The sequence below is a fragment of the Zootoca vivipara genome, chromosome 10 (assembly GCF_963506605.1).
Source record: "Zootoca vivipara chromosome 10, rZooViv1.1, whole genome shotgun sequence".
In the NCBI taxonomy this organism is placed as follows: domain Eukaryota; kingdom Metazoa; phylum Chordata; class Lepidosauria; order Squamata; family Lacertidae; genus Zootoca; species Zootoca vivipara.
In genome coordinates, this window is record NC_083285.1 from 71,841,037 (window position 1) to 71,855,007 (window position 13,971).

General features: G+C 48.5%; 1 protein-coding gene across 3 annotated transcripts in view; it reads left to right on the forward strand.

The window, feature by feature from the left end:
* PPP6R2 (protein phosphatase 6 regulatory subunit 2) overlaps positions 1–13,971 on the forward strand; it is a 45,959-nt gene that overhangs the window by 1,252 nt on the left and 30,736 nt on the right. For 2 of the 3 annotated variants that reach the window (XM_035127189.2, XM_060279357.1), the window contains exon 2: positions 9,827–9,962. The gene's annotated coding sequence lies outside the window, so the exon portion shown is untranslated. The remainder of the gene's footprint in view (positions 1–9,826; positions 9,963–13,971) is intronic. The other variant, XM_060279356.1, reaches the window with a different exon arrangement.

Below are 13,971 nucleotides of genomic sequence, written 5' to 3' on the forward strand. Positions count from 1 at the left end.
GCGATCAGCCTTCTTTATGGTCCAGCTCTCACTTCCATACATCACTACTGGGAAAACCATAGCTTTAGCTATACAGACCTTTGTCGGCAAGGATGTCTCTGCTTTTTAAGATGCTGTCTAGGTTTGTCATTGCTTTTCTCCCAAGAAGCAGGCGTCTTTTAATTTCGTGACTGCTGTCACCATCTGCAGTGATCATGGAACCCAAGAAAGTAAAATCCCTCACTGCCTCCATTTCTTCCCCTTCTATTTGCCAGGAGGTGATGAGTGGCCATGAGCTTAGTTTTTTTGGCCACTGGTCCCATTACCTCCTGGCAAATAGACTAGTAAGGTATACAAAGCACAGTGAGGTGAATCAGAAGTTAAAGGGTACGTAATGTCAAATGAGGTGTTGTTAGTGTCTATGGTCTGTTTGTGTTGTTTTTTAATGTGTTTATTTTCTGTGTAAATTCTTCTGTAATAAAGAATCTAAAAAATAAAAAAGACTGCTTCCCCACCAGATGGAGGTGTGTTGGTGCAGGATCAGGGCTTGGAGGCAGCCAGGGGCCTGGAAGCAGGATCCCCGGAATATGGAGGGTTGAGGGAGAGCTTCCCCAGGAACTTGGTCTCTGGCCTGCTCCGGATGGAGTCCTGCTTGCCTTCAAAGGGGCAGCTGCATGGCCTGGGGGGCGGTTGTTCCTCAACCCACCTTTGCCCTTTGAGGTCCAGGTGGCTTCTGTGGCTAAGAATATTCTCCCCCCCCCCCCAGTTATGGCTGGTTCGCCAGCCAGAGCTGTTCCTGAACCAGGGCAGTGGAGCCATGGTTCTGCATGCTCTGCCAGTCTCCAGTTCCAGTGGTCCCAAAATCCAGCGCCCCAGAAATTCCACGCCCAGTACAACTGAACTGGTCATTCTCCCCTAGATCCACCCTGGGTGCTGCTCACCTCCCAATTCTGCCTTGGGCCCTGTGCATAGGGCACCCATGGGAGGTGGTCGGGGGGCTTGGTTTGATGTGGCTAGTGCCGGATTCTGCTGCTGTGAGGGCTACCTGGCACCTCAGGGACACAGCACCTGCTTGGGCTGCCGAGGGGGCTTCGTTGGATGGGTGAAGCCCTGGACGACTTGGGATGTAGGCATCTGTGAGGAGGCTCACCTTCAGCAGAGGTAGTCCTGGTAAACATGGGACTATCCCTGCAGCTGTAAGAGGCTGTGGAAGTTCATAAACCCATGCATGATGTGTAGAGAAAGTGGATAGTTTTGTCCTCTCTTTCATAACACTAGAATGGAGGGATAGCTCAGAGAATGAGACTCTGAACCGCAGGGTGATGGGTTTGAGCCCCACATCAGGCGAAAGATTCCTGCATTGCAGGGGGTTAACTTAGACTAGATGATCTTCTTGGTTCCTACCAACTCTTTGATTCTATAATTCTGGACATCCAATAAAGCTAAATAATTGGAAGAGTCTCCCCTTGGAGAGGCTCCCTTGGTGCCTTCATTGCATACCTTTAGGTGCCAGGCAAAAACGCTTTTCTTCAACCAGGCCTTGGGCTGATTAACATTCTATGCCTTTTAAATTGGTTTTTTTGGGGGGCTTATTGGTCTGTTTTTGTTTCGTAATGTATTTTGTGTTCTCGGTTTGTGTTTTTATGTTGTGAATCACCCTGTAATATTCACGCGAAAGGCGGTATAAAAATTTAATAAGTAAATAGATAATAAAAAGATAAAAGAAAATGCTTAATCAGGCAGCACATAGTTAAAACTCTGGAACTCCCTCCCACAGGAGGCAATGATGGCCAGCTACCTAGAGGGCTTTGGAAGAGAATTAGGCTAATTCATGGAGGAGGAGAAGGCTCTTAATGTCTGCTAGCCATGGTGGCTGGTGAAAGGGATCAGGCTCTTATGCTTGGGACCTACTTGCGGGTTTCCCAAAAGGGGGCTCTGCTTGGCCACTGTGAGAACAGGACGCTGAACCAGATGGGCCACTGGCCTGATCCAGCAGGCTCTTTCAACTTTCTGACGTTCTGGATCAGACCAAAGGGGCCCATCTAGTCCAGTTGTTCTTTTGATACCATTGGGCATCAGGTTGCAGAAACTGAGATGTCCTTTGGCTTTTGAGCTGTGGGATGCCGCATGGCCCTTACGGTCTCCAGTGCTGTTTAACATCTGGAGTTGAGAGTGGTCATTAGGAGTTTCGGAGCAAGGTGTCGTGAGTTTGTGATGATACCCAACTCTGTTTCTCTGTAACATCTGAATTGGGAATGGCTGAGTAGGTGGGCTGGAGGAGGGCTAATAAGCTGTGCCTGAAGCCTGGCATGGGGGAAGAAGCTCTGTGGGTGAATCGTTCCTGCGTTTGGGAAGTCTGCAGTTGCTTGTCCTAGATGGGGTCACGCTATCCCAGAAGCAGCAAGTGTGCAGTTGGACTGTTCATGGATCCCGCTCTCCTGCTGGATGCGCACATGTTCTGGCAGCTAGTTGGGCATTTCTCTGACCTTGTTTGGTAAGACAGCTGTGGACGTTCTTGGCCAAGGGTAGCTTAACCACAGTTGTTGGTGCATTGGCAACCTCATGGTTTGATTACCGCAATGCACTCTGTGGGGCTGCCCTTGGGGTTGGTTTGGAGGCTGAAGCTGGTTCAGAATGGAGCAGGCTTTCCTGAGAGGGAAACAACTGCCAGCAAAGAACACCTGGCTTGGCACGGGGCCAAAATCAAGGTGTTGGGCTAACATAGAAGACCCTGTGCAGCGCAGGACCGGGGTGCCTGAGAAGCCACCCTTTGTCTTATGCACCCAGTAGGCTGCTGTGGCCTGTAGGAAAGATTCTCCTGCAAGTTCCAAAAATTGGAGCAGAGCCCCTGTTCTGTGGAATAGCATTCTTGCTGAGATCTGACAGGTTCCCGCTGTCTGAATTTTCTGGAAACAGTTGAAATGAAGACATTTCTGTCCTGGTAGGCTTTTCCAGCTGGATGAATGGGCCTTTGCCAGGAGTGGCTATTTTGTAGTGTTTTATTCATACTTCAAATGTATCTTCTGCTACTAGTATCTGTTACTAACTGTATTTTGCTGTTTTTATTGTACGTTGGCTTGAGATGATGGTGTAGAAGGAGATTAATAAATTACTGATGATAGAGGTGTGTAAAATTATGCATGTGGATAAACTGGGGCCTCCCACAAAGCTGAATGGGAAGATTCAGGACAGACAAAATAAAGTTATTCACGTAATGCATAGTGAAACTGGGGAATTTGCTCCCAGAAGATGCCATGATGAACAGCAACTTGGATGGCTTTAAGAGAGGATTCTGGAAGGAGAACAAGGTTACCCATGGCTCCTAGCCATGCTGGCTGTCGTCTCCACTGCTAGAGGCAGCCAATGCCTCTGAATACTCGTTGCCTAAATCAGTGCATGGGGTAGAGAAAAAGGGATGGAAGGTTTGTCTCCATCTTCCAATATGTAGTGACAGCCACTAGCTAGGATGGTTTTCATGGGATTCATTTTGCAGGTGCCTAGGGATTGTTGGCTAATCGCCGAAGAATTGATGCTTTTGAATTATGGTGCTGGAGGAGACTCTTGAGAGTCCCATGGACTGCAAGAAGATCAAACCTATCCATTCTGAAGGAAATCAGCCCTGAGTGCTCCCTGGAAGGACAGATCGTGAAGCTGAGGCTCCAATACTTTGGCCACTTCATGAGAAGAGAAGACTCCCTGGGAAAGACCCTGATGTTGGGAAAGATGGAGGGCACTAGGAGAAGGGGACGACAGAGGACGAGATGGTTGGACAGTGTTCTCGAAGCTACGAACATGAGTTTGACCAAACTGCGGGAGGCAGTGCAAGACAGGAGTGCCTGGCGTGCTATGGCCCATGGGGTCACGAAGAGTCGGACACGACTGAACGACTAAACTAAACTAAAGGGATTGTTGGAGCACAAAATGTGGTGGTTCTGTCCCCCACTAGGACTGGTGCTGAGTGTCCAACAGTGTCTGCTCACAGCAACCCTACTCTAATGGGAATATTGAACGAGATGTTTTGCTTTTCTCCCTGTTTTCATCCAATTCCTTGTTTAAGAGTGGAAGTTTCTTTTCCTTCCATCTCCTCCCCCTCTCCAGCCAGCCCTCCCCCCCCCTCTACATCTGCAAGGGCTTCCTTGCCTCCTGTCTGTTCTTCCTCTTTCCTAACTTTCTCTGTTGTAACTTCTGTTCCATTCATTTACTGCTGACTCTTGCACAGGGTTTGGCCAGTGTTAGAAACTCAGGTGTATAAGCTAATCGTCAAATGGCACTTTTCTGTCCCAGTTTCTAATACTGCCCCCAACCGAAAAGGAGCCTCTGAGGATTCCCTTCTGCCTGGGCCCACAGGGGAAGCAAAGCCCAAGGCATTCTTGGTCAGCCACCGCCAGCTCAGACCTCAGTAGCATCTATGTAATGCTAGGATATTTTGCCCCTGCGTGCATGCTTCCCCTTACGCTTGTTAACGCTGCATCCGATTTTTCATTTTAAAACTCATTCACCCAGTTTGGAGAGATCCTTTTGGAGTAGTAGTAATAATAATAATAATAATAATAATAATAATAATAATAATAATAATATATTATTTATACCCCGCCCATCTGGCCGGGTTCCCCCAGCCACTCTGGGCGGCTTCCAAAAAAACAGAAATTCTAAAATACAGAAATCCATCAAACATTAAAAGCTTCCCTAAACAGGGCTGCCTTGAGATGCCTTCTAAAGGTCTGGTAATTGTTCTCTTTGACCTCTAGTGGGAGGGCATTCCACAGGGTGGGTGCCACTACCGAGAAGGCCCTCTGCCTGGTTCCCTGTAACTTGGCTTCTCGTAATGAGGGAACCGCCAGAAGGCCCTCGGAGCTGGACCTCAGTGTCTGGGCAGAACGATGGGGGTGGAGACGCTCCTTCAGGTATACCGGACCGAGGCCGTTTAGGGCTTTAAAGGTCAACACCAACACTTTGAATTGTGCTCGGAAACGTACTGGGAGCCAATGTAGGTCTTTTAGGACCGGTGTTATGTGATCTTGGCGGCCGCTCCCAGTCACCAGTCTAGCTGCCGCATTCTGGATTAGTTGTAGTTTCTGGGTCACCTTCAAAGGTAGCCCCACGTAGAGCGCATTGCAGTAGTCCAAGCGAGAGATAACTAGAGCATGCACCACTCTGGAGAGACAGTCAGTGGGCAGGTAGGGACTCAGCCTGCGTACCAGATGGAGCTGATAGACAGCTGCCCTGGACACGGAGTTGACCTGTGCCTCCATGGACAGCTGTGAGTCTAAAATGACTCCCAGGCTGCGCACCTGGTCTTTCAGGGGCACAGTTACCCCATTCAGGACCAGAGAGTCCTCCACACCCGCCCGCCTCCTGTCCCCCACAAACAGTACTTCTGTCTTGTCAGGATTCAATCTCAATCTGTTAGCCGCCATCCATCCTCCAACCGCCTCCAAGCACTCACACAGGACCTTCACCGCCTTCACTGGTTCTGATTTAAAAGAGAGGTAGAGCTGGGTATCATCAGCATACTGATGGACACCCAGCCCAAACCCCCTGATGATCTCTCCCAGCGGCTGCATATAGATGTTAAAAAGTATGGGGGAGAGGACAGAACCCTGAGGCACCCCACAAGTGAGAGCCCAGGGGTCTGAACACTCATCCCCCACCACCACTTTCTGAACACGGCCCAGGAGGAAGGAGCGGAACCACTGCATGACAGTGCCCCCAGCTCCCAAGCCCTCTAGACGGTCCAGAAGGATGTTATGGTCGATGGTGTCAAAAGCCGCTGAGAGATCCAGCAGAACAAGGAAACAGCTCTCACCTTTGTCCCTAGCCCGCCGGAGATCATCGACCAGTGCGACCAAGGCAGTTTCAGTCCCATGATGAGGCCTGAATCCTGACTGGAAGGGATCCAAATGGTCCGCTTCTTCCAGGCATGCCTAGAGTTGTTCCGCAACCACTCGCTCAATCACCTTGCCCAAGAATGGAAGATTTGAGACTGGGCGATAGTTGGCCATAATGGCCGGATCTAAAGATGGTTTTTTAAGAAGCGGTTTAATAACCGCCTCTTTCAGCGGGTCTGGGAAGGCTCCCTCATGGAGAGAAGCATTTACCAACCCGCGAAGCCCATCGCCCAGCCCTTCCTGGCTAGCTTTTATAAGCCAGGATGGGCAAGGATCAAGGAGACAGGTGGTTGGTTTCATTCGTCTAAGCAGCCTGTCCACATCCTCAGAGGTAACAGATTGAAATTGATCCCACAAAACTTGACTAGACAGGACTCTAGCACTCCCCCGCCCCGGCCCTGCTCCCACGGTGGAGTCTACCTCTTCCCGAATCTGAGCGACTTCACAGCCTCTTCTAGTTAAAAACCACCATGAACAACTTGGTGTCATCAGCAAACTTTGCTAACTCATCTCCAGGAACAGCTAGAAAACACTTTGTCTCATGCTGCAGACTTGGGTTCAAAAAGCAAGCATTTACCCAGAAAATCTCACTCACTGTCACCAAGAACGAGAGTAGAATGGTTTTCTTAGGGTTGCCATATTTCAAAAAGCGAAGATCAGGACACAAAGGTTGTTAATTTTTTTTTTTTAAACACACCCAAAAACCCTGCTGATATGGGCTGCTATATACCGAGTTTCCCCAGACATCTTAACCGCTTTTATGAAATTCTGCCCAAACGCCATTTTCGAAGGCATTATTGCTTGGACTCGTGGCAGTCCTAGGTTTTCTAATCTATTAGAATAGAATCATAGAATCATAGAATCAGAGAGTTGGAAGAGACCCCAAGGGCCATCCAGTCCAACCCCCTGCCAAGCAGGAAACACCATCAAAGCCTTCTGGACATATGCCTGTCAAGCCTCTGCTTAAAGACCTCCAAAGAAGGAGACTCCACCACACTCCTTGGCAGCAAATTCCACTGCCGAACAGCTCTTACTGTCAGGAAGTTCTTCCTAATGTTTAGGTGGAATTTTCTTTCTTGTAGTTTGAATCCATTGCTCCGTGTCCACTTCTCTGGAGCAGCAGAAAACAACCTTTCTCCCTCCTCTATATGACATCCTTTTATATATTTGAACATGGCTATCATATCACCCCTTAACCTTCTCTTCTCCAGGCTAAACATACCCAGCTCCCTAAGCTGTTCCTCATAAGGCATTGTTTCCAGGCCTTTGACCATTTTGGTTGCCCTCCTCTGGACACGTTCCAGCTTGTCAGTATCCTTCTTGAACTGTGGTGCCCAGAACTGGACACAGTACTCCAGGTGAGGTCTGACCAGATCAGAATACAGTGGTACTATTACTTCCCTTGATCTAGATGCTATACTCCTATTGATGCAGCCCAGAATTGCATTGGCTTTTTAAGCTGCTGCATCACACTGTTGTCTCATGTCAAGTTTGTGGTCTACCAAGACTCCTAGATCCTTTTCACATGTACTTTTCTCAACCCGGGTGTCTCCCATCCTGTATTTGTGCCTTTCAATTTTTTTTGCCCAAGTGTAGTACTTTACATTTCTCCTTGTTAAAATTCATCTTGTTTGCTTTGGCCCAGTTGTCTAATCTGTTAAGGTCATTTTGAAGTGTGACCCTGTCCTCTGGGGTATTAGCCACCCCTCCCAATTTGGTGTCGTCTGCAAACTTGCTCAGGATGCCCTCAACCCCATCATCCAAGTCATTGATAGAGATGTTGAATAAGACTGGGCCCAAGACAGAACCCTGTGGCACCCCACTAGTCACTACTCTCCAGGATGAGGAGGAGCCATTGATGAGCACCCTTTGGGTTCGGTCAGTAAGCCAGCTACAAATCCACTGAATGGTAGCATTGTCTAGCCCGCATTTTACCAGCTTCTTTACAAGAATATCATGGGGCATCTTGTCAAAGGCCTTGCTGAAATCAAGATAGGCTACATCCACAGCATTCCCTTCATCTACCAGGCTTGTAAATCTGTCAAAAAATGAGATCAGATTAGTCTGACATGACTCATTTTTCAGAAACCCATGCTGACTTTTAGTGATCACAGAGTTTCTTTCTAGGTGCTCACAGACCGTTTGCTTAATGATCTGCTCTAGAATCTTTCCTGGTATTGATGTCAGGCTGACTGGGCGGTAATTGGGTCCTCTCTTTTCCCCTTTTTGAAAATGGGGACAACATTTGCCCTCCTCCAGTCTGCTGGAACTTCGCCTGTTCTCCAGGAATTTTCAAAGATTATTGCCAGTGGTTCTGAAATCACCTCTGCCAGTTCTTTTAATACTCTTGGATGTAGTTCATCTGGCCCTGGAGACTTGAATGCATCTAAACTAGCCAAGTATTCTTGTACTACCTCCTTACTTTTTCTGGGCTGTATTTCCCCTGCTGAATCATCTACTCCATATTCTTTCTGGGGGTTAGAGGGATCCTGAGGTTGGCAGCCTTCCATTCTGGATCTAGCTGGGCTCCGATCAATATGTTCCTCTGAGCAGCCAGCAGGATGAGAAGCCAGAAAAGACATTGTTGCCATGGTTGGGAAGTTGTGGGAGGGGGGACTCCCCACACGGCAAATGGCTGCTGGATTGGCCCCATTTGGCTTGTGTATGGAGACTTGGCTGGACATTCACAGCCAGCTGCCTTTTGGGAATGGGCCTTTGGCAGAGGTGGCTGGGGGCAGGCAGAGCCCGGCTCTCTCACTGGGCTCAGGTCAGGAAGGGACAAGGAGACTCTCTTTGCCCCACTGACCTTTGGCGGTTTGTGGTGTGCCATTGGAAGTGACACGTGCATGTGTGCCTGCGTGTTTGTGGACCCCAGAGCATGTGAAAGGATTGAAATTCTTGTTCTTTGGGAAGGAGTAAGAGGAAGCGAAGGCCACAGGCCACAGCATATTGTGTTTTGGCAGTGTGTTGAAAATGTTCCCTGTTCAGCACCTCCAGGTCTGTGCCCCCAGGTCACCAGATGTTGGCTTCTGCCCCTTTCGCTTTGTCCTCATTGCCTGGAAATAGCACCCAGTGCTGAAAAGAACTCAGTGGCCTTGTGGAGAGTCCGCTTTCTTTCCTAAAGGGCCTCCTTAAAGGCCCCCGACTGGTTTGAGTTTGATGTGGTTATGGGGTACAGGTGGGTAAGCCAGGCTTCGGATGGGCCCCTGGGGTTCAGCATGTTTGCTTTGTGAGGTGGTGCCTTTTCTCTGGCTTCAGGCATTCTTCAGTTCAGATTCAGAGTCCTTCCAGGCTTGGGGAAGGCTTCCTGTTGCCACCTTTTGGCCGGCTGGTGTACCTTTGGGGGCATTTCTTATTGCATCTGTTACACTGTGTTGTTGCTCTTTCCCCCAATGAAATGCCAGGTTTCCCTTCCCCAACTGTCTGGACTGCTGAAGGGAAAACCCAGTCAAGGTCTGCTCAGAAAGAGCAGAAGGGAGAGATGGGCTCGGTTGCAGCCAGGCTTGGGCTCATGCAGGGATTTTGGGGACATTACCTGGATTCCCTTTTGCCTCTTTCATGGAGCAGGGGGCCTTAATGAATGCGCTGTGCTTGTATTCTGGTGGTGTGAGGATTTTTGGAATGAGGGGAAGTAGCCTTTGGGTTTCCTTGACAACCTAGATCTTTCTTTTGAGCGGTGTCAGGAAAACAAAATGTGTGTTCTTCTCTTTTCACAGCTGAGTCTGCAAACTGAAGGGGGCTGTAAGGAAAGGCTCCCTCAATCCTTTGCTGAGACTTGGCTCCGAGTAAATACGTACAGTGCAGGATCAGGCTAGGCATGTGGGAAATGGCACCCTTGTCCATTTAGCCACCCACCCACTGGCCCTCTCTATCTGGTGCAGTTTCTTACACCTGGAGGCCTTCTGCTTGGTTTGTGCTTTTCAGTATTAATGGTGTTTTCATTTCCTTTTATTTGTCAGGCAAAAACAGCAACTAAAGGTAAACTGAGATCAATGGAAGGTGTTCTCGAAGTGGAGTCCTCTGTTGAACCAAGAAGCCAGATGTACCTCTGTCTGTGGCGAAGGTCTTGCTTTTGAAACAAGGTTTGCACAAGAGGTAGGAGCTGTTGCTGGCTTTTCTTTATCGTTTGGCTTGTGGGCACTGCCAAGGAGCAGGAGGGGGTGTCCATATTTGGTAGGAGAGGACCCTCAGAAGTATGCGAAGGAGGAGCCTGGGTGTGGGGTCCGTGAGAAGTGCCTTTGGGATGAGGCCAGAGGACCCTCTTGGTCTGCTTCTGGCATTGGCCAGGAAGGTTCCCCAGGAAAGCTCCCAAACAGGACTTGAGGAGGAAGGGGTGTGTGTGTTTTGGAACATGGCTTCTTTCTTCAGAGACGGGTTTTGGCAAGCAGCTGTGACAGTCACAGTTTCAGGGCCTTGTCATATCTTCTGATCAGCTGCACTTCTGCCTGGAGCCACTAGCACTCTCAGAAACAAAACTCCCTAATGCCACCAACTCTGGGGGGCTGCTGGCAAGTTGCTTTTCCCTTCTGAAAAGCAGAGGCGTAGCAAGCCCAGGTGGTACCTGGTGCAGAATTTGTTTTGTCAAACACCCCCCCCCCAAAAAAAACGCGGCTCTGGCTCTGGTGAAAAGTGAAAAACATGAATTGCAAAAAACTAGAGCTTACAGAACAAAACCAACTTCAGATATGAAATCAGCATTGAAAGAACATATAAGAACAGTTGAAAAATCTCATGCAACAGGAAAGAAATGTTCCCCAGTGGGGGGCGCCGAGTGGCACCCCCCCTCCAGGGTGGCACCCAGGGTGACCCACCCCCATCGCCCCCCCTTGCTACGCCACTGCTGAAAAGGATAGCTCAATATATGGTCAGATCCAAATAGGATCTTATTAGTGTGCCTGTGTAGAAATCAGGCAACCCTGTTCAGTCTGGGTGTGTTTAGCCTGGAAAGCTGAGAGGGAAAACGATAGCCATATCTGAATATCTAAAGGGCTGTCATGTGGAAGATGGAGCAAGCTTGTTTTCTCCTGCTCTGATGGATTCAAGTTACATGAAAGGCGATCCCAACTACTGTAAACATCAGGAAGAACTTTCGGACAGTTAGAGCCGTTTGGCAGTGGAATGGACTCCCTTGGAAGGACTCTCCTTCCTTGGAGGTTTTTAAGCAGAGGTCGGATGGCCATCTGTCATGGGTACTTTAGCTGAGTTTCCTTGATGGCCCTTGGGGTCCTTTCCAACTCTATAATTCTATGATTCCGTCTGTTTTGTCCTGAAAGAGAGTGTTGCAGCTCTCTTCAGATATCAAAGAGCCCATGAAACAGCAACTAGCCTTCCTCAGTCCTCAGCCTCAGAGCCTGCAGGAGAAGGTAAATGGAGCAGCACAGAAGTTGGAGCTGACTCGAAGCTCGGACTGGGTCTGAGGCCTGACAATGAGGAGCCACTGCTGTTTCTTCAGCTGAGCAGCACAAAAAAGTGGGTGTTGGTTGGCATCCACTTGTGGCCTTGGCATTGAAAGGCAGCTTCGTATGGATGGAAACTGCCTGCAGAAAATGGCGATTGTTTGATGTAACATTTGGGAAGAATTAAAGTCTTGAGCCTAAGTTAAAAGCTCCTTTGATGGCTTGTCTGTCTCCCTGGTGCTTTCACATCCACTTCTGTCTATTCAGATCTGAGTTCCCCAAAGGAAGTTGCCACAGCTCCAGACGGCTTTTACCTTTCTTTCTGTGGAGTTGCAAACCTGCCAGTGTTGGAGCCCCCGTGTTTTGGCAGAAGGCTCAGCACCCAAATTCAGTCCCAGGCAACATCCCTGACGCTGCCAGTCAGTGCAGGGATGGACCCCTGAGGCCTAGCTCCGTGTAAGGCAGCTTCCTCAGAGCATTGCAGGGCAGGGAATGGGGAGGCTACACTGGGCAGAGGTGCCCTCCCTGTGCCCACCTCTCAGGGGGTCCTGGCTGGAGTCCCTGGTGGGAACTCCGAAGCTTCACAATTGTTGGTATGAAGTAGCTTCCTTGCGGCCAGGGTGGATTTGATTTAAATCACTAGTCAGTAAGGCTTGATTTAAATCATAGTTTTCTACGTAAAGACTAATTCTTGCTGGTATAACTTTAATATGCAAGTAGATGAAGGTTTTTGGAATAACAACTTTTCATATTAGTTTTTTATCCCCAGTTTAATGGGTTATTCATATTTGGACAACTTTACTGTTGTACTTAGGAAGGAGAAAAATAATCATTACCTTAATAACAATTTAAATAGATTTATTCAACTGAAACAATAACATTACAGCATATGTTATTTGCTTAAACAAACATCCATGTTTGTTAACTAATTTGGCTAAACAAAAACAAAATATATATATTTTAAGAAACTTAGACTGTCAGCCCAGCCTACACATGAAAAACTTAAATACTGTCCACTCCAAACAATCAGAAAAATATTGTTTCTATTCTATTCACTGAACTTCTTGAAACTTAGCACTGAAGGGGTTGTTTCTGTATTCATAGGTTTGTAGAACAATAGGATTAAGGTCTTTTTCTCAACTCTGTTCATGTTATAACATTTTTGCTGTGAAGAAGAGGCATGTGATCTCTGTTGAGTCAAATTCAGTTTTGAGAACTGCAAAAGTAAACCAAGCATCTGTGATAATATCTTGTAGGCAGAGAAACTGCCCAATAATCTTACAAAAACCTCTGGAAGAGCATGACATTGTGAATGGATTAATGGAATTTATTTATCCAAAAAATTAAACATATACAACCTTATTCTACAAAATTAAAAAACTAATCTTTATTTCATGATGGAATAACCTTAGGATGGTAATATATTTTCCTCAAAAAGCATTTTATTTTAAAAAATTCAATTTAAATCAAAAAAATCGATTTAAATCAAAAAAATCCGATTTAAATCAAAAAAATCCGATTTTTTTTATTTTTTTAAAAAAAATCATTGATTTTTATCCACCCTGCTTGCGGCTTTCCCCCTTTTGTCAGGGGATGTTTCATGCAGGCATCTGCTTGGACCCGGTGAGCACAGGATGCTGGACTAGATGGGCCCCTTTGGGCTTGATCCAGCCACAGGGCTCTTCTCAGGTTCTTACCTAGAGATGCGCACAACACGCAGTGTTGCACCAAGAGGCTTCCACATGGGAGGTGGTGGAGCAAAGGACTCCCTGTGTCTCCCTGGGAAGGATGGGGAGACTGTCTTCCAGTTGGAAGTAGCTTAACAGGGACAATGTCAGGCGGCCCCAGGAAATGTGAGCCTTGCACAACCTCAAAGGGAGCCCCAGGCCCTGGCTGGTGGAGCATGAGCTAGAAGCCAAGAGGAAAGGCTTTGGGGTGTGTGGGCAGGGCAAGCGCAGGCCAAACCTGGCAGGCACATCTGCCTGACTTGGGAGGGTGGGGGTGCAGGCAGGATACTGCCCCCCCTTTTCCAGCATTGCAGGGGAGGGGGACCTGCTCTTGGGTAAGACCCAACGACTCTGCTGAGACCCCAGGCAGGGTTCATCCTGCCAAAGCCCTTTTGTTTCAGCTGGCCTAATTCTGCATGCCCTTGGGCTCCTTATGCCATAGAAAGCAGAGAGTCTCTTGCCACGCACACATGGGGCCAGAGGTTAGGTCAGGGTGGGCCTTGTGCTCCATAGTCCAGTAGCAAAGGAAGGGGAGGTTGAAAGCAGAGCTCCTTTGCAGCCCTTGCTTGCTGGCTTGCTGACATTTCTTGCGCAGCCCCATTACAAAGAGCAGTGGGGCTGAGGCTGCTGGCCCTGTGTGCTTTGCAGTGCTGTAGGGTGCAGGATGGCCAGAAAGCTCTCGGTGGGGGGAGGGGATATACTGATGGTGAAACTGCCATCGTACTCTGCCCCGGCAGAGGGAGAATCAAGCTGAATCAGTGAAGTGCCGATGCAGCTTGTTCCTTCCTCTGCTTCTTCAAGCTGCTTGGCTGAGGAGCGCGCTGCTGCTGCCCTCGCCTCAGCCAAGCAGTTTTATGGAGCCCATGCCAGCGAAGGCAGAGGGCGCTTGGCCAAGCACCCCAAGGTCCTTGCTGTTCCAGTGCGAGTGGAAGGGGAATCGGGGCTGGCTCCGCTGGGGGCAGGAGCCTTTCCGCCCCCCCA